The sequence below is a fragment of the Vidua macroura genome, chromosome 3 (assembly GCF_024509145.1).
Source record: "Vidua macroura isolate BioBank_ID:100142 chromosome 3, ASM2450914v1, whole genome shotgun sequence".
NCBI lineage: Eukaryota > Metazoa > Chordata > Aves > Passeriformes > Viduidae > Vidua > Vidua macroura.
The window spans coordinates 53,371,024-53,398,548 of NC_071573.1; the positions used below are offsets into that span (position 1 = coordinate 53,371,024).

The 27,525-nt window shown below is 41.9% G+C and overlaps 1 protein-coding gene across 11 annotated transcripts in view; it reads right to left on the reverse strand.

Annotated features, from left to right (window-relative positions):
* HIVEP2 (HIVEP zinc finger 2) overlaps positions 1-27,525 on the reverse strand; it is a 135,804-nt gene that overhangs the window by 35,324 nt on the left and 72,955 nt on the right. For 7 of the 11 annotated variants that reach the window (XM_053974659.1, XM_053974664.1, XM_053974669.1 and 4 more), the window contains one exon: positions 15,936-16,033. The exons of 2 other annotated variants lie outside the window; for them this stretch is intronic. The gene's annotated coding sequence lies outside the window, so the exon portion shown is untranslated. Of the gene's footprint in view, positions 1-13,471; positions 13,557-15,935; positions 16,034-27,525 lie in introns of all 11 variants that reach the window. 2 more of the 11 variants (XM_053974661.1, XM_053974666.1) reach the window with 2 other exon arrangements.

Consider the following 27,525-nt stretch of genomic DNA (forward strand, 5'->3'; position numbering starts at 1 on the left):
TGAAGGTACAGTGGAGGTGTCACTAAAATAAAACAAATAAAGAGAGGCACAAATAAAGCCTAAAAATAGCCAGGACTACCCACTGAGTATGACTGTGTGGGTATATTTAGTCTGTCTAACATCAACTTTTCTTGCTAAAAACCCAATCTTACCTTTATGCAAAACAGCTTCCTGTTTCTAAATTGAGAAACTTGAGAACACAAGGGGGGTAAAAGTCAGATTTTGAAATCACGCCCTTTTCACTGACATTATAACAAGAGTAAAGGTGAGAAGACCAGGCAGATCTTCCATGTGGTTTTTGCATCCTGACTTCCCATAACAAATAGTCGGAAGCTTTCTATTAAGACATCCCAATAAGCAACCCATCATAGATTCAGAGGCAAAACCAGAGCTGAACCAACAAACTCCAGGGAGCAGCAGGAGGAGAAGGCAGGGAGCAGGTCCCATGCCCTGGCCCGTGGCTGTGCCCGGCCAGCAGCAGTGGGGCACAGTGGCTCTCTCACAGCCCGGTCCTGCCACACCTGCCCCAGGCTGGTGCACAGCCCCTCCCTGGCACGAAGGACCTGCCAGGAAGGGAGACATCAGTTACTGCTGTTTCAGGCTGCAGCCAAAGGTCACCCCTTGGCCAAGAACAGGAGGGCTTGGCCAACTGCTGGTGCCAGCCAGCCCTGCTTGGGCTGCCACACAGACCATCCCACTGCTCCTCCTGACAGGAGCCCTGAGCCTCCCGTGGTTTGACTGCAATAGGACAAGCCACAGCTACACTCAGCTGAGGTGTTCAGAGATGTTCAACCAAGTCTCCTTCCAGGCAAACTCTGTGCTCCCGCAAGCCATGCACTTCGCTCCCTGCTTCCCAAAAGGAAGGTAGGGATGGTCCCCCCAGTTCCCTTCAGAACATCTGCAACTATTTAAAGCCTGTGACTGGGATACCACTACTGGAAGCCACACTCATGCCAAATTCCTAATGCTGACTGGTGCTCTGCATAAGCTGGGCAAGGAAATGGTGTCTCCCACAATTTTGCTTTTTCTATTTGATATCATGACTCGTTTGGCTGACACACACAAGAGGGCTTTGTTTCATTATTATGCAGCCTTCCTGTCTGCCTCCAAATACCGCCCATCACTTCTGCTGGGCTAAACAAAAACACACAGGTTTTTACCAGACTTTATCTCTCATTTACAACAGGGAAAAAAGCCCACTGTAACATATTGCCAACTTCACATGCAAGATTCAATCCAAATGGTTATTCTGAAATTAATTTTTTTATTTTCCTCTGATTTTAACATTAAGCAAAAAGTAATTGAAGTTAATAAGATTAAATTTTTAACATTAACTACAGTGGGAAATTGAGACCATGTTCTTGTCTTTATATGCTGTTACTAATTCCCATTGATGCAAGAGCACTCTTTGTGCAGCATCATAGTTTTCTCTTTTCATTCTTTGCCTTAGCAGTAAATTTAATAATCACTGATTTTTTTACTAGAATAGATAAACATGATGATGTAAGGCAAATCAGTTGATGATACTATTCTTCAGACAATTTAATTTTCATCTTAAATGAAGAATAGATGTTCTTATATTAGAGGAAATATGGATGTAAAAATAATTATTAGTAGGCTTAAATACTGAAGACCATATTCTGGCAATATATTTCCATAAAGTTAATAGGAAACAGGACCATATACCCTCAACCACTTTGGGGATCTTAAGTTATAAAGTTAAAAATACAGTGATCACAGCCTCAGCGTATCTTCCCACTCAGATTTGGAACTGTCTAAGCAACAATAATATATTACCTATCTTTTTAAGATTGCACCTATTTAAAGAAATGTACAAAGGAGAATATTAAACTAAGAAAACCACAGAAAAGTGTATTAGAAAAATGAAAAATCATCTTCAGTCTACACTTAAGGAAACATAACATTTACTATTACATTGTATTTTCTAAAATTCTGTAGAATAGACTGAAATCCCAAAATTGGGGAATGAAATCTTCTTTTTTGGTAAGTTCCTGACATAGGCTTTCTCCTTTGGCCAGTGTTTAAACTATGGGTGTTGGGACCTTCTTGTCCCAAATGTAGAATCATGGAATAATTTAGATTGAAAAGACCGTTAATATCACTGAGCCCAGCCATTAACTCAATAGTGGTGGACTGTTAAATCCACCACTAAACCATGTCCTTAAGTGCCACATGCACAAGACTGTAAATACTTCCAGGAATGGTGACTCCACCACTTCCCTGAGCAGCCTGTTCAGGTGCTATGAAGAAAGTTTTCCTAATTCCCAAACTAAACCTCCCCTGGTGCAACTTAAGGGCATTTCCCCTTGTCCTAAAGTAAGTCCCTAACTCACACCTTCACAAAGAGATGGCACAGGTGGGATGGGAGGCTGGATATAGTGGTGCCCTGCACTTCAAATGGGACAGCAGTTCCACAATGGCATTTCCCACAAAATGAAAGCCTACAGTTGGTTAAAGCACACCACTCCACCATAGGCAAATGGAGGCAGTGGGCACCAGCACAGGACAGCAGGGGAGGCTGCAACAGGAGCTACGGGAGGCAGTAAGGAAATACGGCATTAAGTAAAAAGAGTCTGCACTATCTCACATCATCCTACATCCTGCTGCAGGTTGCTTTTCCTGCCACAGCCTTCTCCCTCCCGCCCCTGCACAGTATCGTTTTCCCCAGTGTGCACTCCCCTCCCACTCACCAACATGTAAGGCACACCATGATTTATGTCACCTCTCCAATCTGGCCCAGCATCTCAGAGGTGCAAGCATAGATGCAGTCTACAAAGGGTTAGGATTAATGCTTTATTGGCAATTGCAGCAGGCAAGTGGCTCAGCTCATAATGCAATTTTGTCCTCAAGAAGACCTGTAGGAGGTGGGAGCAGGTTGCCACGAGCTTAGTGCCTTCTGTACAGTGACATATGTCCTTGTTGCTGGGCAAAAGGGCATGTCCAATTAGGTGTCCTTTATTATTAATGTTTTCTGTTTCATCTCTTGATCATGTATCCTCCTCTGCACCCCAGCTTGTGTAACACACTGACATCTGCAGAGACATTGCTCTGCCTGGGAAAGCTCAAGTGGAAATCTGGAGGTGCAGACCAGGTATCTTCCTCTTGTAGACCCAAGCAAGATCACAGTAACTAGGATCCTCAAGCTAAAAAGATGAGAAATATGAGGTATCTGCCTTGCTGGGAGTAATAATTACAATGTATTATTAACAAAACTCAGGTTTCATCATTAACTTGACTCAGGTTTCAAGAGCTGATCTCACCCTAATGATCCTCCAAATTACATCCAGTCTTTCCTTGAGAGTGGAACCAGTACCAGCAAGGAAGTCTGCTGGCAACTGCTACACTGAAAAGAAAGCACCAGTAAAAATGAGCTATAAATACCACAATCAAACAGGTGCAAAAACTTACAGACATTTTAAGTTGCTCGAACTCAGGCCCATCTCACCACTTGGATCTGATGCCAAAAAGATAGAGACTATAATTTCAAAGCAGCTGAGAGGAAAGGGCTCACTGTCAGTGCGTGCTGCATATGGTACAGCTGACCTGACCCTCCTTCTGCAAAGGATTGACTCCACTCCCCTCAAAGATGTCAGTCAAGTCAGAGCTCCTCTCTTGGATCTAAAAACATGAGAAGGCCACCTACGTGTTTGCTATAATGAAGTAACCAACTGTCTCAGTCACGACCCAACTCCTTCCACAAAGAAACCTTGTTTGATTTTGTTCCTCTCCCAAGCTCATCAGAGGAACAAAGACCTTCAAAAGCATTTTCTCAACCCTTAAGTGAGAGATGAAAATGTCACTTTAATTGTGGATTGGTGAGGTCTCCTTGAGTAAAATAAACCAAATTGCTCAGATGCAACTGCGTAACAGGGAGCCTAATTGCTTTGCTAGCATCAACAAAGAGCTGCTGGTTCATTAGAGCAAGCTGGAGGAGCTGCTGTTTGCATCTTCACAAGCTGGGAGCATTTGATTGCAAAATCGCTACGGATGTTTGATCCAAAATTCAGCCTCTGATTTCTGATCAGCAAAACTTAAAAGCAAAAAGCCATCACTCTGATATTTTTCTTCACAACTTTCTTCAGGGTAACAATTAATTTTTCTCCTTGATCTGCACAAGGATGTCAAATCTAATCATAAGATAGGATATGAACTTTTATATTCTGCTTAGAGAAAGAACAGAACTTATGTGAACCAAATTGCAGTTTCACATGACAGCTGGAAGATGCTGGCACTTAGGCTGCTATAATGAGGTCTGATTGCAACAGGACCTTGCCAAAAAGAGCAAAGGGCAGAAGAAGGCCAGAAAAAGGCCAGTGGAGGTCAAAGGCACTCACTTTTCCTGCTGACTGGTCAGAGCAGTTTTGGACAGCAGGCAACCAGGCAGACAAAGGAAGCTTACTTCCATCTTGTACGAAAGTGAAATAATTTTCTGCATCACACTAAAGGGGAATGTGGCAGCTAGTGCCATTAAAATGTCCAGGAGCATTCTCTGCCTGGGACAGTTCTACACCCCTTCTGGGAGACCACACTGCTCTGCTTAAGTTTGCCTGTCCACCCCCTCCTCATCATAAGGCTCAGATAAACCAAGGCCTTGCTTTATGGTTTAGGTAGCTCTTTTTCCATCACAACCATCTTTAGACTTAAAACTTTCTGAATGAAAAGCACAAACAATCTCAGGCAGATAACTGCCTCAGTAAGTCTATCAAGAGCCCCTTATTTTCTCCAATTCAAACTCCACATGTGAATAGGTCCACATACAGGCTCAGACACATCTGCATAAAGAGGTCCATTTTCCTGAGTGTTTACTACTGAATGCTTGGCAGTCAGAGGGACACCAGAGGTGCATCCAGTTGTTTTTCATTTTTTAAAGAAAAGGTTGTTTACATCACTAGGAACAAAGCATTGATGAAGTTGCTTATAAAATGCACCACCCATGGATTCAAATCTGAATCTTTACTTTTTTCCTCTTTTTATGCAGTCTGCATCAGCTTGTGGGAAAATTAATAGAAATATTCCACCAATGAATTGAAAAGTGGATCAAACCAGTAGAACACAAGCCTTCAATAAAGCTAAAAAACTCCACATGGGGTGCTTTCAGGAAAATCACTCAAATGCAGAGCTACCCATTGTGCTGACAGCTCAGGTAGGTCAGCCCTTTGCATGCTCTGCTTTTCACTCAAGGTGCTCATTGGGAGTTGAAACCAAAACATTTTCTGACAGGTTATGAATTAAATAACTATAGCTGGTTTCCAGGATCTCTTACCTGCTGCTAGCAATTTCACATAGAAATAACAGAAATCCTCATAGAGTAAATTATTTCTAGAGGTATCCTTTTAATCACAGACTGTTGTAAGAGACTACTTCTCCACTAGCAGTGAGTCCAGGAAGCACAGAGCATCTGGTAGCATTAAAAGAAGAGCACATCTAAAACCACAGCTCCAAGTTGTCAAAATACTGTTTATTGCAAGAATTTAATCTGTACTAACACTCTGCTAGAGCAGTCCAGGTAATAACAGCAATAACAAACAACAAGGAAAAAGTTATAGGCATACTAATATAAACGGGGCAGAATTGCTCACAGATATTTTTAAGTCCCAGTGGTGTTAATCCACCCATAAGCAGGTCTGGATTTATAGAAAAGGAAAGAGTAAATGGATGACTACCCCACAGGAAGTCTCTATTTAAAAAAAAGTATCTGCCTTGACTGAAAATCAAGATAACACCTCTGAAATTCCCACCTGTCAAATACATTCTGTTTCCTCCTTGGTTTTCTTTTTCTTTCTACAGTGAAAAGAGCTGCTCTAAAATTATTTTTCTGTGATTTTCAGCTAAAGTAGATATGGAAGGAACTGAGGACAAGCACTGAGGGCATTAAGCCTACAAGAGACTTAGCCTTTGTCCTCCTTGAGAAATCGATACAATGCCAGCTTGAGTGGACTCTGAATCCAGGTCCAGGTTTTAATTAGAGAGAAGGTGAAATCAGTCAAACCTACCTCTTGCTCAAATACTATTCTTTCCTTAGTATCCCACTGTTCTCCAGAAAAAATGCTCTTCTGACCTGTTTGGTCGCCTGTTGGTCACCACTTAAAGGCACAGAATCCAAACTCTGTCCCACTGTGTCCTCACCATCTGCATGTTGTCTACCTCTCCATTGAGAGCCTCCAATAAAAACTTCCAATAATAGAATTGTCCTGACTCACAGGTGGGGGGGGGGGGAGGGAAACTGACCTCGCTGCAGCATCTAGAGTCTCTGACGCATTTTGGGAGGCTGCGGTTTGAGGTCTGAAAGAACTCAGCCTTGTTTTCAATGAGGTTTTATACAATTAACTTCCAAAATATCACCCTATAGCTCCATGTCCATTTGAAACTTGATATTGTTTAGTGGTTCAACTTAGCACTATTCAGGGCTTTAGGCGTGCGCTTGGTGCATTAGCAGTACTCACCAGCAGAAGAGAGTTTCTCAGAAACGCAGCCACCCAGGCTCCTGACTGGCTCCACCTCTTGTCCGCCCACTCCCAGTTTCAGACATTTCACATTCCAAAACTGGAAGTGTCTATGCAACGTAAGGTCAGATTATTGCACAACATGCTCTTTTCCTTCTAAGAGTCACTGCATCTTCAAAAGTACATCTACTCTAACATCAAGAGAGCTGTTTACAGTGAATTTCTATCTGAGTGGGAGCATTTTCTCCATGAATCTTATAACAAGGACATGACGTGTATGACTCTTCCCTACATTTGGTAAAATTGTTACCAAGATGGCATTTATTCAATACTTCCACATCAGCATGCCTTCCTCTTTAAGCTGCCTTTTGAGAAATTGAGAATTCATTTTTATACTTCCTTAAAGTATTTCTGCGCTGGATAATTTTAGGACACGCTAAACAGAACAATTTCTGCCTATCGTATATTTAGAACCAAGGCCTTTGCAATGCATCTGTGAAATACAACTGATTGTCACAAATGCAGGTTTTGCCAGTTGTTTCTTTCCTTGCCAAACAGTGTGAATAATTGCTGTGATTATTCCTTTACTTAGTCTTCAAATTCTAACAGGTGAATGAAAACTCCAGTTTCAATTATACTTGAAGAAAACCTTCCATTTTAGTATAGGGGACTACAGTGAGGTGGACTTTATTGTTTTTCCCAAAGAACAACACACAGGTGGAAATGATGAAGATATATTGTGTTCTTTGAAACTGTGTTCAGCTTTTTGGTACAATGAGGTCTTTGCTGTTAGCACAGAAGGCCTATTTGATGTTTCCTTGAATGCTGGTATTGCCTAAAGGCAACTGTTGGCATATTTAAATAAAGAATTAATAACCAGTCCTTATGTCATTCATTCTATTCTATTCATATCTATCACCTTGTCTTCAGCACCACTGGGGAAGCTAAGCAGTGGGGACGCCGAAGGGTTTGGGGCTGGGAGGGTTCCCAGCATCATCTGGTAAGAACGGGGATGCTGGCAGGATAAATGTCCAAGGCAGCTCTCAAAAACCCTTCCTGATTTCTCAGTCAAACAAGGTTTCTATAAGCTGTCAATCCTACCCTCCAAGAAGGAAGATGCTTCAGATTCAACAGTCAGCATTCAGAAATCTAAAATCTAAAATCTACCCAGCAAAAATTATGAGGGTCAAAACAAACCAGTGACAGAGTAAGGGGGAATGGGAACATGAGAGAATCCTATGAGAGGGCAGAAAAAGGGACAGAGAAGGATGCTTTAGATGTGTGCTGGCACCATGCTTTTCTGTAGGTAAAGGTAGCCCAGGATTCCACTCCGAGTTATTCATTTGGAAGATATGATTGAGAGTCAACTGCCCTTCATCCAGTGGAAGAGATACCTAAAATGGACCTAATGGCTTAAAGTTACTTAGCTCCTGTTCAGTCTATGAGCAAGTAAAAGGTTAGACTGTAATATTTAACCACAACTCCCATGCCCTTCTGAGACGCACAGGGAAGGCTGCCTAAAGGAGAGTCAGACATCGGCCATGTTGCTTCCTGTGTGCACCAGGTGAAAAAATCTGCACCTGCCTCCAGCCTCACGTAGATAGCGAGCTTCCTCTGGTGCAGTGGCTGTCACACAGCGCACTTTCTGGTACAGCCCATTTCCTCCTGGGGGACATTTCCCTTGGGGACAACAGGGGCTAGTACTCTGTGCATGCCACCAGTCACGATCACCAAAACCGCCAGCCGGTTGCCATGCAATATAACCAAAGTTTTAGTGCTGTGACTAGAACTTGCTCCATGTGTCAATGAGAACAGAATGAAGAACAGATGAGAGACAGCAAGACAAAGAAAAAGACTCACAGAAATCTGAAGACACTGTAACATAAGGAGAACACAGCACCTACTACAAATATTGGTACTATTCAAACCGTTAGTTTAGAAAGTAAAAGTGGTATTCATTCTTTTTTAATGTTCATCCATAAGAGGTCACTGTATGATAGGATGAACACCTTGGTATCAGCAGCATTCCTCTCCCTTCCCATATGCTCAGCACCAGGTGTCCAGTCACCTCCAGTAATGTCTCAGCCATTACCCAGCTGCCCTCAGTAGGGGCTGCCAGGGCAGGAATTAAAACAAAACAAGTGCAAGTCCTTCATCTTGATTCTGTGATCTTGTCAATTTTACAATCACTTAAACATACTTTTTATTCCCCATTAATCTCAAATGGAGTCCAAGAGTTTTACAACACCCACAGACATTTAAAATAACCAGTATAATATACTCAAAATTTTGGGAAACTGAGTTTAAACAGCAAAGACATAAGCTCACAAATTAACAAGGCTCCTCTGGTTTCCCAGGGTTTGGGGTCTCTATTTTAGAATTTGTTTCACTTTGACATTGTTTTTTTCAGTAGTGAGTAGACTTTTTCACACAAGTAACTACAACCCAGTGTGGGACACAAAGACTGTCAAGGTGATCTGCCCACAGGAACTTCTTAAGCCATAAAACTTTTGCACTGCCATTCATAATGAGATGAAAAACATAACAGGCAACTTAATGGCAGCTGAAACCATTTTAGCTCAGATCAGCTAAACAAAGGTCTTCTTCATGGAGTAAAGTGACTTAAAGGGAAGTATTTAATTCGGAGATTTCCATGGGAAAACAAAAAAATAAAAATAGCAATATGGAAATTTTCCAGTGGAAAACTTGTTCTTGTGGAAATTCCGCTTTCAATTGACAAATTGTTTTTATGGGAAATTCCTAAGCAGCTGTAGGCACAGCCCTCATGCTGAGAAGTTTAAAAGCAGCTCATGTTTGACCCAGCACCCTCAGATTTCCCACATCAGATAAACTGCAAAAGCAAAGCCCTCGTTTTTCCCTTACTCCCAAGCACACCCTGCAGCACACAAGCAGTTCCACTGCGGGCATGAGAGTATATTGACTGCAGTGGCAGCATGCATGTGGTTACAGATGGGCTGCTTGCAGGATTAACCTTTTAATGTCCCAAATCAAGAATAACTAGAGGCTCTAATATGAGCTGTCTCTAATGCCCTGATAACTCTGATACTGGTAAAGCTGTCACTGACTCCAACAACAGGTTTACCTGCACTAGGGATTGCAGGCTTGGGAGAATCTCAAATGAAGCTTCTCATAGTGGACTGCATCAGGGAGAGAGAACTTGGTGCTGACTTTTATGTGCTTATGTGAACAGTCACAAATCATGGATACAAGTCTGTCATTATTAACTGTTTTACACTGGCTTAAACCTGTCAATAAGAACTACACACCTTACAGCTACCACTACAGAGAGCAAGACAAACATTTTTAGCAAGCTTGCTAAGGGTCTTCTAAATTTGCAGGAGGAGCATTGAGTAAGTGTTGCCTTTACAAAATGATATTAGGAAAGCATAAACCATTCATTATAATGCATCTTCTATCCACCACTTTAGCATGAATCATCATACCATGTAAACAGGCTAGAAATCATATTTATGGTAGGGCTCAAAGTACCTCAGAAAGTCAGAGGAAGAAAAAAGCTATTACAGGAAGCAGGCATGTACAAAACCTCAGAGTCCAGAAAGGTACTAGAAAGGTACTGAGCACCTAAATCATTCACCTGTACATTTGCAGTGATTTACAGTGTTTCTGTACCAGACCTGGACATTTCACCCTAACGCATTTTTCACACAAAATAAAATTTAGAACCCTTTGAGTAAAAAAGTTAATTCTACTGGCTGTACAGGACTGGTCTTTGTAATTTATTCTCAAGAGTGAAACTTTCTTTTTCCCAATCACCTTCTGCCCCATACAGCCTATTCAAGCGCAGAGAGGATCCAGCATACCCCAAACTGAGTTGGGCTGTTGAGCATTGGCAGCAGCAGGAGCCCCAGGGTGGAGGAGGCTTTCAGCAGCTGGCTGCCTGCCAGGGGCTGTGGGCTACAAGGTGAAGGAGTGGACAAAGGCCACTGCTCAGCTGCTACAGTGACCTTCAACTATGCTGATCTGCAAGAGGAATGCACCCTCTGGCCATGCTCATGTTTCCACATGTTTTCTTGGCTATCTGCAACACGCATACACACGCGTGACACTGAGTTAGCACGCACAGCCCATGTCCGTACTGCACACGAGGCCAGCGAGTTCCCCTCTAGCTGCACTGCTGCTCCTCACCCAGGCAGCAGAGCAACCAGATGTGCTCACCAAGGCATGCTGCACAGCTACAACAACCAGACACCCCGAGGTTGAATTGCAAGCAACTTGAATTTCAGAGATGGGCAAAAAAATTCTGTGTCTCTCCACCTGAAGGAATTAGTCTTTTCTGATGTCACAGTAATAAATTGCAATGAAAGCCTTATTAATACAAGCTTTGTTCCTGAAGTGACAAGACGGGCATTTATTTTCAGAGCCAGACACTCGAAGGAATTCCCTACATGGTAGATAGTGTAAGCATCCTGTATTTCCAGTATATAACAGAGCTACTTCTACTACACTGAAGCACATGTGATAAGAGTGCCCAGGCCCTTCTCCATAATCTCTGCATACCTGTTACTATCACACAGCTGCTCTCAAGTCTACAGTTTCCTGTGCAGTACAAACTGCATACCACTTCCCCTATGGAAAAAAAAAGGCCTTGCTTGGTCTTAATTGACGATGGAAATACTGTCATATTTTCCACTAGCCAATCTTGAAACCATTACTGAACAAACCTTCATTAATTTTTCCACAACATTTTGCAAAAATGTCAGGAAACAGCTGCACCAGAATGATTAACTGTCCTTATCACTAAGGCTTCATTGGCCAACTTCAAATTATATAGGTTTTCTTCTTTCAAAACTCTACATTTGCTGATATTTTTTGTTATTCTTCAGTTGACTGTTTCAGTACAACACTTTCTCTTCAAAAGTATCTGATTGCACAGGTTCAGTGGCAGACAGACATTTTACGACCAGTGGAAGAATTTGTACAGTTTGGAGCTGCATACTTCTAGGAAAAGATTGCTTCCTGCAGATTGCTCAGCTGTGTCTTTCTTGGATCAAATTCAATGAAATTCACAACTTGCAGTCAGATTGTATTTGCCAGTCAGGCTGAATTCATTACACTGACATAAACTACTCTTGCTGCATTTTCTTATTCCTTTCTTTTCCTGTACTCCTCTTTCCCTTGTCCCTTCTCTCTCCCCACACTCTCTTTCTCACCTCTTCTTTGAGCTATACAACGTGTCAAAACTTATCATACAATGCCCTGTACATTTTCTGGCAAAAACAAGTGGAACAGTACACATCACCATCCCAAACATGCAAACGCTGAGAGGCTAGAAGGCTTAGTACCAAATGAAAGTGCAGCCATCTGGAGGTAACTGCTAGTGTGGATCTGAGCTTCCCAACTGTCTGAAACTTTTCAGTCTCAGAATTTTTAGCAAAGTGTCAATGAGCAAGAGACTCCACTTACACGGATTTGCACAGGGTACTGGACTGTAGTTTTTCAAAAATGTAAATTCTTCAAATTTTGTTTAGAATACAGCCAAGTTCATAGGATTACTTTTAAAGATTGACATTGTAGTATAATGTTCTGCTTCTATTTTGAAATTATTCAGGGTTACTATAGCATGATATGCAACAATAATTCTGCATATATGTCATTGGCAGATTTAAAATTGCAATTATTCACTCCATGTCTTAATTGAAGCTGTAAGCCTCGAATCTATAACCTTATGATATTTTTAGACAGCGGGATATATAGATGCAAATAGTTGTATATACACAACTTGGAAGTTAAATAAAATGAATGCCATTAAGTGGGGGGTTCAGTGGTTCAAGTGTTCATGCGGTTATGACCCCCTATCCCTAGCAAAAAGTAGGGTACTTGCAGAATTATAAAGAAATTAAACATATAGAGGTTTATCTAGGTATTATAAAGAATTCTCCTAGCTGCCTGTATTTCAAGACCAGTTGCATGTCTTGCTTTTTAAAAGAACCTCTCGCACAGCAGTATGCATTGCAGCACACCATCCCCACACAGTTCTGCTCAGGGACAGCCAGCCACTGATGCTCTCACCCCGTGCTGGGTCAACTCCTGAACTCCTGCATTGCCTTCAGCAGGTATACGGACACCTGGGAGCCCCCGGGCCAGGATGCCTAACACAGAATGCTAGCCTTGTTATTTAATTGGTGCAGTGCTGGCTACGAAAAAAAACCAAACAGCTATGTTTTTAAATTACTCTACCAAGATATCTGCTTAGATGGCAGAAATTGCAGTACACTGTATTCTGCTTAAAATACGCATGAATATATATGGGTTCTATTTACGAGATATGAAATACTGCCAAAAGTACGCAGGTTCTTTAAGGATTCGGTTTTATAATATGCAACGCCAAATTTCTCCTTGACAATATTCTTATCTGTCTTTGCTCTAGTTTGAAAGCAGCAGCTCGCGGTGCCAGAGCATTTCAAGGACCGTGTCCTTCCAGCGGACGGGATGTCAGCGCACTGCCGTCTGCGGCTGCACGGGCCACATATTGTGTGTGGGGGAAAATGAAGCTGTTAGATTTCATTAAGCAAAGCGTTGATATTCATGGCTCTGGGGGTTGGTTCCGGTTTTTTGGGGGTGGGGACGCTCTGAAATGAACAGAAGACAAACGCCGCCCCGCCGCCAGCAGAAGGGTGCCGCAGCTGCCCGAGGGGCCGAGGGCTGGCAGCGGCAGCTGCGCCGGGCGCGGCTTTTCCTTCCACATCCCGCCCGCCCCCGCCGCAGCGCCGGAGCCCCCGCGCCCGCTGCCTCGCCAGGGCGGCCCTTCGTGCCCGGCAGCTGTGAGGCTGGAGAGCGCAGTGCCCATTTCTGCCTCCTCTGGACCTTCTCGTGTCTCATCCTCCCCACCCCGGCACAGGCTGTGAGGGAACTGACGCATGGATTTGCTGTCCAGCCACCCTGCTCGGCCGCCTCCGGGACGGGAAAGAAGAAACGTGTTTTGCCTCTCTCTGGCTACTAGCGGGACCAGGAACAAGTGCTCTCACGTACCTGAGTTTGCACATCTTGAGCTCAAACCTACAGAAGATTCAGCCCCGTTCTATTCACACTGTCATCAATGAGCAGCAGGATCTAAGGGCAATGTCACAACAAAAAGAGAGACCTTGAACTTGCTTCACCCTTTGCATAGTCATTTATATTTGGGCAAAGTGGATAACAGCTCCTTTAGCACCAGTGTAGTGGTATTTTATGCTCGCTCGGCATTCACTTTACCCAGGTATAAATAGCAAAAGGTTTCAGGCAGTAGAGAATCAGCACCAGTATCTTCAGCAGCTTCTCAGCCAAAATAAAGCAGCTAGTCCTCCACACCACAGCTTGCAATCTTGCTCAGCTGAAGGAAACATTCCCTGAAGGACGCCTGGGACTGCTGGTTTGGCAGCATTGCATGCTCTGGTCCTTGGAGAAAATGTGCCTTCCTACCACCCAGTGCCTGGAGGTGGAATCAGACTGCAAGCTTTCACCTGTAAAGTAGTCAGCAATAGGGTTCCATTTCTTCATGGGAGCCTTTTATTAGCTCACACAGCATATTTACTACCCTACCAGTATTAAGTGCTTGCCTTAATATCCTTAGCACACAAGGTAGTGGTACATATCATCATAGTTACAATAACACCAGTTTGAACTATGTTAATTGAGAGCATCTATTCTAAAATTTAATTGTTCCAAACAAAAAGTGAAGTGTGCTATCATTTGGCTGACACATTATTGGGGAGAGTTCTCAGTGTACAAGCGCCACAGCAAAAAGGGCCCAATGCACACAAGTGCCGTGAAGTTACATGCTAACAAAACCTGAAAGATGTATGCTAAAACCCCATTTCAGAGGATGGCTGCCATACTCTTATGTACCAAAGTTCTCAGTTTTCCACTTAAATCCTGCCTGGTGACTCAGGACATGGCCAGGTTTCCATGCTCCAGCAGTGTTCCATTACTCCTCCTTATAAATTTCACACGCTGTTAATGCTTTCCAAACTGGCAACAGAGCTCAGGGGTGCATGAGGACAGTTTATTTTCCTGCTGAACTTTAAACAGAAATTCCACAAGACCTCTGGCAGGGGTAACAGCCCTGCTGACAGCCATCAGTTCACACCCTTTCGCCCACCCAACTCTGATCCCAGGCTGCGCAGAAACATCTTGGTTGCTCTCAGAGACTGAAGAGGGGAAAGAGAACAACACAAATACCCATGACTCCCATTGCAGGGACCTTGAGAGGGATCCATAAGAAGAGATATCCCATATAGCACCATCCTGGACTGCAGAATATTTGGGATCAGTTCCAGGGTTGAGCAAAGGTTCAAGGGAGTACCATTCTCAATTTAACCCTTTTTTTCATTGAATTAATATATAGAATGAAACACAGGTCCAGCTCTATTTACATAATTCTGAAAAATCTGCTGTGGTTATCTCAAAATATGTTCTGTGTTTTCTTTGAACACCTTCTCCTGTGCTCATGATATCACATGAGAATCTCCAGGGTCTTCCTTATACACCTAGCTTCTATGGCTGAAGATAAATATTGGATAATTTAAAAAAAAAAAAAAAAAAGAAACTCAATGAGAGATGAGAGCGATCAAACTTTCCTTAACCTTTCACTCTTTCAAGCTTGTCTAAATTCTAAGGGCTAACAATTCTTTGACATCAAGGATGTGCCTGTACAAAGAAGATGAGAGAGAGCTTCTCAGTGCTTCAGGTCTCCTATAGCAAGAAAAGTAACTTTGTGTACTGCACACAGACACAGTTTTTGAGACTGTGAATATAAAAACTGACCAACTTGGGACTACCAACCCTAATAAACATGGTGCTGCAGTCAGTAGCTGAAAATTGACCTTTTCTTGACAAGATAAATTGTCTTCTGAACTATCTGATGCTACAGTAAGACCTCTGTTGGGGATCCACTAACTTTAAGCTTGGGTGTTATTGCATACAGCATTAGCACTTTCATAACTGCAGTTTCTACATGCCCAAGTGTTCAAGACCCAGAGGAAAAATTAAACCTTGAACAGTAGTGTCCATGGTGCACTTGAAATGGCAAGATTGTCAAGCATAAATCACCAACTTATATTTTAGGACAAAGTTAATAAAAATCCCTAGACATTTCAGATATAAAAACCTCACCCACCATATCTTCTTGTATTTTTACAAGCACACTTTTATGCTTGTTTAGTTCAAGAAGTGGAGTCCCTGGATACTTGATACAAGAATTGCATAACAGAAGGGAAAGTGGAAAACCAAATACGTGGACAAAACAGACATCACTTCCAAATTAACAAAAACTGCCCCAAAACAGAAATGCCTCTAATTTCGGCAAAAGCCAGCTTCAGTTGTAACAAAAAGACACATAATCAAGATTTAAATGCGGGTGACTTCCACATGAAGCCTTTTGAGAATTAAAAACTGTGCTCTCAGACCCGCTCCCTCAGCTCACACAAAACCACCCTTCCTTTGCTCTCCTACCTGGCTGCTTCCATCAAAGGTGCAAGTGAGTAATGGTTCCAGTCAAAGCAATTTGGTTCACTACTCCAGCAAATATGGGTGTTGACTCTCTCTTCCACCTATTTGGAAAACAAATATTAAAGATTTTTAACGAATGTGATCAATTCAGCCTGCTGTTTGATTTTATAACCTGACTTTATGGTGTTGGCTACATCAATACATGTAAGAACTTCAGAGATTGTCACAGTCCTTCTTGCTGCCTTCAGAGCAATGTGGCATCAGCAATCAGTAGCTCTCCTGTGGTTTCCAGCTTGCTGTGGGCTAGAATACACATCAACTAATGCTTGTCAAAGTGAAAGCAATAGACATACAAGGCCAGTAGGTGCATACAATGATGTATTTTCAAACGTGGTATATACAAAAAGCAGGATAAACACAAAGCATGAACTGTCTTTGTAGTATGTTTCCATTTAGGCCTTGTCATATCAAGAGTTCTGCCTAATTTCTGTCTAATTTTGAAAACATCACGCCCAAATTCTAACTTAAGAACACATAATTTTAAATTAAATGCAAATACTTTCCTGTTATTGAACAAGAGCAATGTGATTATCTTTCATCCTGCTTCTTTCCTATTTAGCACTGTGCTTTAAAAGTGAGATCATGTCTAGGAATTCCCTTTTCCATATGATGCTAGTATGTTTTAGAAAGTAAGTTATTAGCATACACTGTGAAAAACAGTCATAATCCTTACATGTGATGGCACTCTGGGAAAGAACACAAAGAGAGCACTTTCTGCATACAAAAGACCTGCTGTAGGCATGTGTGCAGGAGTGTATGTGCATCCGAGGCACAGAGCACCAGGAGATATGTTCATTAATGTGTTAGACACGTTAGACAGCCACAGGCTGCTTTGCTTACACCTTGCAGGGAGTGGGTTATTGAATACCCCTAACTGGGACATACAGACAAGGCACCAGGAACTGGAGACTCAGATCTAATTTGCACACAGCAGAACTGACTGAAATGACCCCCTTGTTAATACTCAGGCAACAAACCTTCAGTGCTCTTGGATTCAGTGAACAACGTCCTCCAATGGGCCTGGCTGTTCTGATTTTGCAAAGACTGGTGTGAACACACACACAACCACAGCATGCACTTTGCTCAGGGCACTTTCTTTCAGGCTTCCCTGCGTTCCTGAATACCCCCACATGTGAGATCCCAGGTGAGCAATATGGGTAGGCAATATGTGTGAGCGTCCCAGGTGGATGTGCTCCTGCACAGGGCAGCAGCCCAGGGGTGCACAGGCTCCCAGCAAGAAGTGCAGCTCATGTCACCCCTATTTTGCCCTGGCTGTGTCACTGGGCCCTGGCTGGCTATTGTCTCAGATGATCAGATCACCACAGCAGAAGAAGGTACATGCTCCTCAAGGCCTTACACAGGTCATGGTAGAGGAGCATGTCAGAGGACTTGGACAGGAAAATCTCAAACTTAGCCCACCTAACCTGCAGATTTGTGCCCGTGGCCTGACCATAACATAGCCTGAAGCCAAAGCAAACTTCCCTCTGCTTCCAGCAGGGAAAGCCTGTCCTCTGTGGGGTGGGCAACACATGGTGCTTCCACTGCAAGCAGAGCACAGATGTGAGCTAGTGGAAACAGGGTGCCAAAAGCTGAAAGGTAAAGCAGGTCTGGAACTGGCTGGCAATAAAATGGACACACTTATGCTGTTTTTCCCTACAATGTTTGCTACCAGCAACAAAAACAAATAGTAAATGATAATGTGTTATTGACCAGCCATATCAACAGCAGTCTATATAGGCATCTGAGTATATAAAATAACACAAGCTCTGGCTGCAGCCCCTGGCACTTTATCACACCAATCTACAGCTTTCTAGGAAATGATCTGAGTGTGAAGCCAGGAACCACTTTTGAACCTTTGAACAGACAGGGCACAATATGGTTTTAATCTGATGGTGAAACCTTGGCATGGCTCTATTCAAGGGCAAAACTCTGTATTTAGCAGGGCCAGCATTTCAATTGCTACTTTTACAATTGACCTGAGAAATGTCCCAGCCAAAAAAGCAAAGCAGTAAAGAAGTCATGAGTCCTTATTCTCCCATCCTTCAGTAGGACCTAGGCATAGTCTGGATTGTAGCATGCTCGCCCTGGTGTGGCATGGATACCTTCCAGCCCTAAAGCAGATCCCTCTCTATTTTCACAGGCCAAAGTGGTTTTAGTGATGATGGCTACACTTGCACAGTTATTTCTAATTAATATGCATCATTAACTTGTTTATCCTATCTGCAACCTAAAGACAAAGGTTTTTATTCTCATTTATGCTCAATCCTCTCTATGGGACCCTGGCAGAAGCAGGAGACTTTCAAGAAAAGAGAATAAAGCCATAAGTGAAACATGTCATTTATGGAATAAAAATCACACTTCTGCTGTTCCAGCTTCATAGAAAGGGTTTAAATTGAAATCCATGAGGAACACTATATTCCATTTTGCCCTAACTTATTTTAGCTCAAAAGTAATTGGATCCAATGTCTTCCCTCTTGTTGTGGTAACCTCACTGTCTTCAACATGGTTCCTCAAAGAATGCTCTAGCATCTAATGTGTTCAATTCAGGCTGGATCAGTTTCTGAGTATTTAAGAAACTTAATCATTACTTACAAGGAGGCAAAATATTCTCCAAACCAAGATCTGGTTAAGGACAGCAGGGTTTTGTCTTGGCAGTTCTAGGGCATCTCCTTACTAACCTAGCATCTCACAGCAACACTGGTTCTAGAAAACAGGATGGTCTGAAAGAACAGCCAACCTGCAGAGTCTCTAACAAGCCCAAATAATGCATGTGTCATCAAACAGGACTTTGCTGCCTAATTAAAGCTTGAGAGTTATTGTTTGGATAGCAAAACCAGGAACTTCTGTTTTTATCACCGCATTAGTAAAAATTTGAGTAATCCTTTGTTCCAGAAGAAAACTAGCGTGCCTCCAATGCCTGCCCACCAAAGAGACAGCAATGCAACCACCACTGCCAAGTATTTTTTAGTGTTTATAAATTGCTAGGTCTCTTCTTACAACTAGGCAAAAGGAAATTACTTCAAGTTGCATCAGAGAAGGTTTAGATTGGATATTAGGAAAAATTTCTTTGCAGAAAGAGTTGTCAAGCCTTGGAACAGTCTGCCCAGGGCAGTGGTTGAGTCACTATCCCTGGAGATATTTAAAAGACATGCAGATGTGGCATTTGGGGACGAGGCTTAGTCATGGACTTGGCAGTGCTGGGCTAACAGCTGGACTTCCAACCTACACGACTCTGTGATTCTGTTTGGTCACACCTGGTCATGACTCTCCTAATCTCTCCAGCAGTTGTTTGACAGCTGTTGGGACTATGAATAGACAAGCTCATCAAAAGGGAAATGAGAGTATGAAAATCACAGCACGTCTCACTGTTTGGAAGAGCTTTTTCGATTTGAACTTTGCCTCTCAAACGCTCTGGGAATAGCCTTTTACACAGGACCTGGAAACACAGGCAGAAGTGCTCTGATAATGACTCTTAGACCACCTGCTTTTGAAAGACTCATAGCAGCCTTGGAAACCCCTGTAACTATTTTCTAATCATAGAAGTACACCTTCAGTGGTGACATAAAAATGTAACAGACATCAGCATCATCTGACTGTAAGAATTAAGTTATGTCATGGATCAACAACAAAACCTTTGCTTTATATCACTTCTTATATATTTGTTAAACTGACACTGTAAGGTCAGTTGAGGGTAAGGGGTTGACAGGGAGATTCCTGTGCACCTTCCAAAGCAAAAAAAGTCAGAAATCTCACGTGTATTTTAATCAGAAACTAAAATTTTTGGAAAGCAACTGGATAATTTTCTTTTACTGCTAATTAGTCAAAGATAACTGAAATAGTACAGTAAACAGGTGACATTTCTTCAAGAGTACAAAGGGCAAATACAGCCATGCCCACGTTACTCCTTAACTGGCTTGCAGCAGATAGCATTCCAGCACAGACTGTAACTTACCATGGTTTGGGAATTTACCTAAAGTCTCACTTTGACCAGGTCTGTAAGGTACCATGAAGTTGCAGCCAGGTTCTAAGAATATACAGAATAATTTGTACTAAAGACGAGCCAGGCAATATGGGTAGAAAAATGTGCACACTTCTGCAAGGCATCAACAAACAACTTGAACTCATGGCTGGTAACTCAAAACAGTGGGGCTATATGCAAATCTCCCTCTCCAAACCATCTTACATGAGTTCTCTCTTCATATGTGTTTTCTTGCTTAATGCAATGAATTGATCATAAAAACTTCTGTACTGTAATATGTAGAGAGTGTGAAGCCAGTCAGAGTGGATTTTCTAATATTTTTATTTTTTAATTTTCTCTTTTTTCTCTTTTTGCTTCTTTTCTCCTTTTCAAACACAGAAGGTCCATAGAACCGTCTGTGAATTATCATCTGTTATGGGAGAAATAAGAAGTCTAAAATTTGCTTGATTGCAGCTATGATACATTAAGTTCCAGGCATCAATCTCAATTGCAGCACTTTTTCTCCAAATGGGCAATATTTCACAGTTATTACTTTCTAAACAAAACACAATTTATTATTCACACAATTTGATAGCTACAGCAGATAACACTAGAAGCAAAAAAGTCTTTTGACTTGAGGAAGGTAAAAGCAATGTCATACTTTAAATTGACTTCATATGATCAATGCCAGAAGACAATTGTCTGTAAAATTATGTTCATGCCTTGATCAAATGCAATCATACCATATGCAATTGAATTTGGAAAAAGTGGAAGAAAATTATTCCCATTAGTTTACTGGTGTTCTTAATGTGTTCACACAAATCATCTTTGAATAGATGAATTAAATACTTAAAGCAACTCTACCTTTGCCCTCTTAATTCCAGGTCATTCTGGCAGCTCCTGATACTGCAGAAATATGTTTGCCTACAACCAGCTAGATAAAATTAACAGATCAAAGCTTGAACTATTTCCAAAGTAAAAGGTATATAATTTGTTTTTTGAATCAAATGTTGCTACGCTGTAAACATTTTTCTCTTCATTATTAAAACAGCAAGTGATTTGAAGCCTGCTTTATTTTTCAGCATATATCCTTCTTTTGTTTTCCACAATTTTATCAATAGGAGTGTGATGGCCCACTTAAATTTTTTTTACAGACAGCTTTTCTTCATTTTGGTATCCTGTTAACACCATGTTGCAGAGCTCAATGCAAAGAGCACCAAGAAATCTTTGTAAAATTTCAGTTTGTTCAAATTTGTACATGCATAAATATATGTGCATATATATGTATTTATGTACATGAATATATGTATGTACCCGTATGTGCATATCTGTACAGATAATATAAATAAAAATAGACATACATATTTACTAATGCATGTGTGTTAGTGGAGCTGGTTTTATTGCCTCTCAGGTTCTGCAGTCCAAACAAAATTTAACTAAAAGGAACATCTATGAACTTTGTTTACTTTACACATAGGTAATTCACTTTATTAAAACCAAGAACCTAATTTCTTCTTCGGAGCCTCCCTATGCTATCTCCTCTATCTTCAGAGTCCAATCTGCACAAGAGCTTATTTAGCTGCTGCCACTGAAACTATGATTTTGGGTTACTTTTTTTTTTTACTTCAGCCAGGAACTAAATTAGCAAGAGCACATCCCCCTAAGTATAGGTCCATAACCTCACTGCAAATAACGGTTTAGACACTGCCAGCTGAGACCAGCACCCTCACTAACCAGGCCTGATGCTTTAGACAATGGTCAAGCTGACAATTGACACAGTGTCCTCAAACACACATTGCTCAACCCATTTGCCTAGCCTGCTGCTGCCAAGAGGGCTGTTTGTGCAGGCAGCTGGCAGGAAGATGGGAGTACATCTGGCGATCCTCCACGAGTAGGCAGGGAAAATGAAAACATCAGATCTCAGCCAAGCCCAAGATAGGATTCTAGGTAAAGCTCATGCTCTATGGGATCCAAACATGCTCTTTGGCAAAACAGACTTTGGCAAAATCATCACGAGGAACCTCCCACACTGAGTGGCCTTGGCTTCCATTATCTCTTTGAATGACTACTCTGCTACAACACCCTTGCATTGGGGAAAATCAAAGCAGCAAGGTGCACAATGAAGAAACTGAGGCCAAGGCACTAAGTGGCCATTAAGGCCCCTAAGCAGGTAGGCTACAATATGGCAAGTATCCCACTAGACCATGGCAATCACTTGAGCTGTCAAAACTGTCTCCATCTCCATGGAAAGACCATTACAACATCAAGCCCATGGCAGAGTAACAGCCATTGTGCTGGACAATCTCAGCAGTTGGTGAAAGCTAACTTGTCCCTGAGAAGTTGGCAACTGGGTTGGCCATCCAGGATAACAGGAGGGAAGTAGGATGTCTGTAAGCAAGAGAGTTTTGTCAGCAGGGAAAATAATCTAAAGACTTAGGGTCTGTTTACAGAGTTTTGGTCATTACCTGCAAAATCTAAACTAAGGTTCCCTATAAAATAAAACTAAGAGCTCAGTGAGTCTGGTGTTAATTAAAAATATAGACTTCACTCAAGGCACTCTGAATTTAGACCAGATAAGCTGAGATCAGTCTTGGACAGTTGCAGAGATAGCTTGTATAGCACAGGATTACACAACTGTTGCTTCAGGTTGGCAGCCCCAGTGTAACACCATCACTGGCAACTGATCATTTGTCTTGAAAATCTGAATGGGCCAGCAAACCATCTCTGAGCACACACTTCTGCTGGACATCATGCGATCTCTTTACAAGGAAACTACCTCACTATCCTCCTTTGTTATTGCCACATTTAGAGAAGGACTGTTTCAAGTGTCCTCTCTCCCAGTCCCTCGACTCTGGTCCTCCAGGTCTTAAGACTATCAAGAGAAAGGCAGCAGTGAAGTCTTTGGTTCTCCTCAGTGAGGCAAGATCCCTCTGCACTGATGCCAGTCTGCTCTTGGGACGTGCTCAGTAAGTCAGTAATTTCTCATGAGCGTAGGCCCTATCCATACATGGCAGGCTGGAGGAGGAATGACCTCAAACTCCACTTCTAATCCAGGGGCGTTGCCAAAGCAGTGTTTGAGTTTGATGCATGAAGCGCAGAGATATTTTCAGCTACTGAATCACACTTTTGGCTCTACAGCTAACTTGAACTTCTCCTTAGTTTTGTTTGCAATTTTTCACATTTTGCAATCACTATTGACACTCAGAAAAAGAAAAATAGGTGATGTTTTAAAGAAAAAAAAACCCTGCATAATCATAAATGTGAAGATTTTTTTTTAAAAATCAATTTTATTTGAATAACTTCTATTTTATTCTCTTGCATGTGTGGAGGAGTGGAGTTAAACAAATTACTAATAGATTATGGTGCATATGTCTGGCTCCTTTATTTCATGTTCTAAATATATGCTATTAAATGCTGCCAGTGAATGTTTTCTAATGATTTTTGTGTTCAACAAAAGAATGAAAGAGTCTGAAAAACAAGGCAGTGCAGCAGCAGGTAGCATGGACACAGCTACAGAAGAACTCTTAGCTATATTCCTATAGCTGACACAAAAATATTTTGCTATACTTGCCCCATGAAACCATATTCACTTGACCACAATTCACTACAATTCAAACCATAATTTGAAACTGACAGTAATGAAAAAGCAAAATGTCATTTTACAATACAAAGGGCATAATTCTTAATTGACTTATCCTGCCTGTTACAACTGCAGTGAAGTTGTACTGAAGAACTGCATCACCTCTCTGTCCCTGTGGCCTGAGCCTACTCTCTCTGATCTGGGAGGAAAGCTCTGGCAGAGAAATTATGCAACCTCATTCACAGCTAAGCAAGTCACTTAAGCAAGTCACTTAATTCCATCTCTAATCAGTAAAGTCAATTCAGCAAAGCAAAGCATGTGCTCAAGTCAAAAGTGAATGTGTAGTGTGCATCTTTTTGAATAGCGGTTTTTCACAGAGTGAGGATGTTGCCCAAAACTTCCCTTGATTTCCTTTGGAGCTCATCAGGCTGGAAGAAGGTAGAATTTGACTGTTAATCAAACTGTCATTCAGGCATGTAAAGTACTAATCTTTTTAACTCATCCATAGATCAGTTAAGCAAAAACAAATTTTAAAAAGGCCATGGGACATATCCTTGGAGTGGACATAGATATATATATATATACACATATATATATACTACCCATAGATTGCAGGGACCACAGAGGCAGGAGTCAACACAAAAATAATGAGGTAAGAAGCTACCTTTGGAAATTCTGTACATACATTGCTGATGAGCCTCACTGAGCCTTTACACAGTGTGAATTGGGAAATTATCTACTGGAAAAAGAGTGAAAAATAATGGGCACTTCAACTCTTCATTTACATTTTCCTCACATGGCAACAAAGAAAGATAATAAACACACTACTTTGATAAGGAATGTTGCTCTTCCCTTGATCTACTGAAGTAACAGGACAGCCTCTAACATCATCTGAAACCTGTTCTTTTCCTTTAAATTTCCTTCAGTCTTTGCAGGCATCATTAATCTAACAGTCAAGCACAGATCCCCAGAAGCATTCCTTGACTGCAGACAAGTGGGAAAGGAAAAGCCTGTTGCAAAGAGCAGGGCTGGAACCAGTCATGGGGAATTTATGCCCAGCAGCAGGCTGCACCATTTGCCTGCCTCTGCCCTTCTCCCCAGATGAAGGAGCCTTATCTACCTTTGCAGATATCAGAATCAATTACAAATACCATGGGGCTGCCCTAAATTATGCTCTGCTGCCCGAGGCTGCTTTCTGCCAAGCTCCCAGGCGAGTCCCCATAGAAGAAGGCTGTGGGGAATGTGGGGAAGGGAGTGCGGAGTGCTGAGGGCCAGGCTCTACCTGTTCTTCCGCTCCTCCAGCTGCTGTCAACACACTGACTTGTTCTGTGTTTGAGATTGCAATCTGTCCCTGCCCCAAAGGTGCTGCCAACTGTATAAATGTTTTCAGAAATTAAACAACTCCAGAAAAATACACATTATGCAAACATCTTTCTTCCCAGATGACACAACATGGAGCATCAAGCACGAAGAAAAATGGACCAAAGAAAGCACAGAGGCATTGTGAAAAAAACTCATTTAGTGAAGGGCTTCTCTGCCCTCTTTACAGCCATTAGGACAGTGATAATGCTGAACTAGCTGGTCAAACGCAAAAATTAGATAAATTGAGACACGGAAGAGACAATTGAAAGCAAGGAGACAAACAGCAAAAATAAGTGAGACAGTAGATGGAAAGCAGAAATGCAAAGTCTAAACTGCAGCTGTAATTCTTCTGGTAAGAGTCACATTTAGAGTAGTTCAGTTTGCTTTCCAGTTTTGGAGAGGAAAAGAGTTTTCTTATTAAAAACCCCAGCTTGTCAGCTGAACTGCTGTGGGTTTTCCCCAGATATTCTGTGGGACAGGAAAATTATTTTTCTCCAAGCCTAGGAATGCAGAAACACTTCTAAGAAAAGGCAAAATTCTGACAACCCTCTAGTGTTGTGCTAGTACTGTTGGGAGGGGAGAGGAAGGTCACATCAATAAAATCTATAGCCACAAGTGTTTTAGTTGCTGCTGGCCAGGGGTCAGTCCCTGGCACTGTTCAGAGCTCTCCCATGGTAGCACTACTTCCTTAGTCTTTCTCCTCTACTAGCATGACTCTTAAAATTAGGCAGGAAAAGGGTAGTTATTGTTGTAGCAATAGGTTTTTTGTAGGTTTATTTGGCAGCTTTTCTAGCAGGATTTTAGTATACTTTTGATAACATGCAAATATGGGAAAGAAGGATTTCCACATTAGCCAAAGAAACACTTGTGGCAAGACTACCTATTTTTAACATGGTTTATTCCTAGCACTATTTCAGACACAGTATTTTCTCTCCCATCTGTTGACACAGTTGTTTTGTTTCTCTGAAGACATAGTTGTCTGTCTCTTGAAGAAAAAAAAATGAACACCAACACCATGAATAGCTGCAGAGAAAAACATGAGACCGAAACCCAATCAAACAGTGATCTGGTCAAAAGGTAACACTGGCTAAGCTTTATAACTGCAATGTACAGCAATTTTTCAGATGCCTCTTAAAATTTACATCAGGTATTTCAAGTGTGACTGTGAATCTTTAAAATTCAGATCTTGTATACTCAACAACTAAGATGGTTTATTTATCTAAGGGGTCTGTCTGCAAAGCTGCTATTGGAGCAATGTACCAGTCTGTTCACAAGGAATCTGCAGACAGAGAGTAAGGTGCAAACACCTTCTTTAATAAGGGAAGGAAAATGTAATGAGAGCACCAAGGGGAAAAACATAAACCCCAAAGGCTGATAAAAGTTAAACTGGCAAAACAGGACGAAACATTAAGCAATCCTTCTAACACTCAGGTTGCCAGGTTGTTTTCTCTGATTTTAATGATAATTTTTTTGCCTTGCTGGACTGCTGGAGTTCATGGTTATGATCTAGCAGGCAATCTGAAAACCTTATCTCCTCTCAAAGGCATTTCAGGCAGCTTCAGAGCTGGTAGGTGGGAGCAAATAAAACTGAAGCATGGCTAAGGTAGGACCTCTGCAGATCACTAAAGCACCTCTGTTCTTGTAGAGCAGCCTATTTGCTGGAAAAGCTGCAATATGAAAACCTGATATATTAAAGGTCAAGACTCCAATACAGAGCAGACTCATCTGTATTGTGTTTTAATTTCTTTTTATGCCGAGAGGTGCCTAGGGTTCTGAAGAGGTGACAGAAAGATAAATCATGCATGACAAACTGGAACAGAAGACAAGGCTGTATCCAGAATAGGATAGCTCTGCTGGTGCAGCTGTCCAAGCACACTATACTGACAGTGTTCCCAGCACAGCCTTCGTACCAGCAAAGTTATGTTATTTGCTGGCACAGCTTTTTCCTGAGCTTCATCTTCCATCATCCAACACACTAAAGTGTTTCAGTAAAAATAAAGGTTTGTTCTAAGTGCATCCACAGTGAGATCTTCTGTTTGTGCTAGAGATCAAGTCAAGGATCATGCCTCTTTATACCTTTGGCCAAGACAGCAGAGACAGCAAAAATCTGAAAAACAGGCGTATTCTTCATTTGACTGGAGTAAGAAGTCCTTTGTAAAGGCTTCAGTACTGGCTTCTGCCCCTATTGGAAACCTTACCTTCTCATGCACTTCTGCAGAAATGCAGAGATAAAATGTCTCGCCACACGTGCCCTTATCAGAAAGGTTATGGTATTTCCACAAGCAAAAGAAGTTTCCAGCACTCCCATGACTGACCCCAGCTCCTGTTCCACCCCCATTCTGCAGAAGGCTCACCCACCTGGCCCTGCCCCCATCAGTGAGCTGAACCTGGGCTAAGCACCCTTCCCCAGGGCCAGGGGAAGGGGTAAGCAGACAGTGGGCTTGGTGCTGCTGCCTGCTGCAGGCAGAGCCTTCTCTCAGGATGGAGAAGGGAGGACCATGATGTGCAGAGACATGGGGGGAAATTATGCCAAACCAAGTGCCTGATACTATATGGGCAGTTTAAGAAAACAACCAAATTCACCAAGATGATGAAAACAACTGATTTAAGATGTATTTTAAAAATAATTTTAT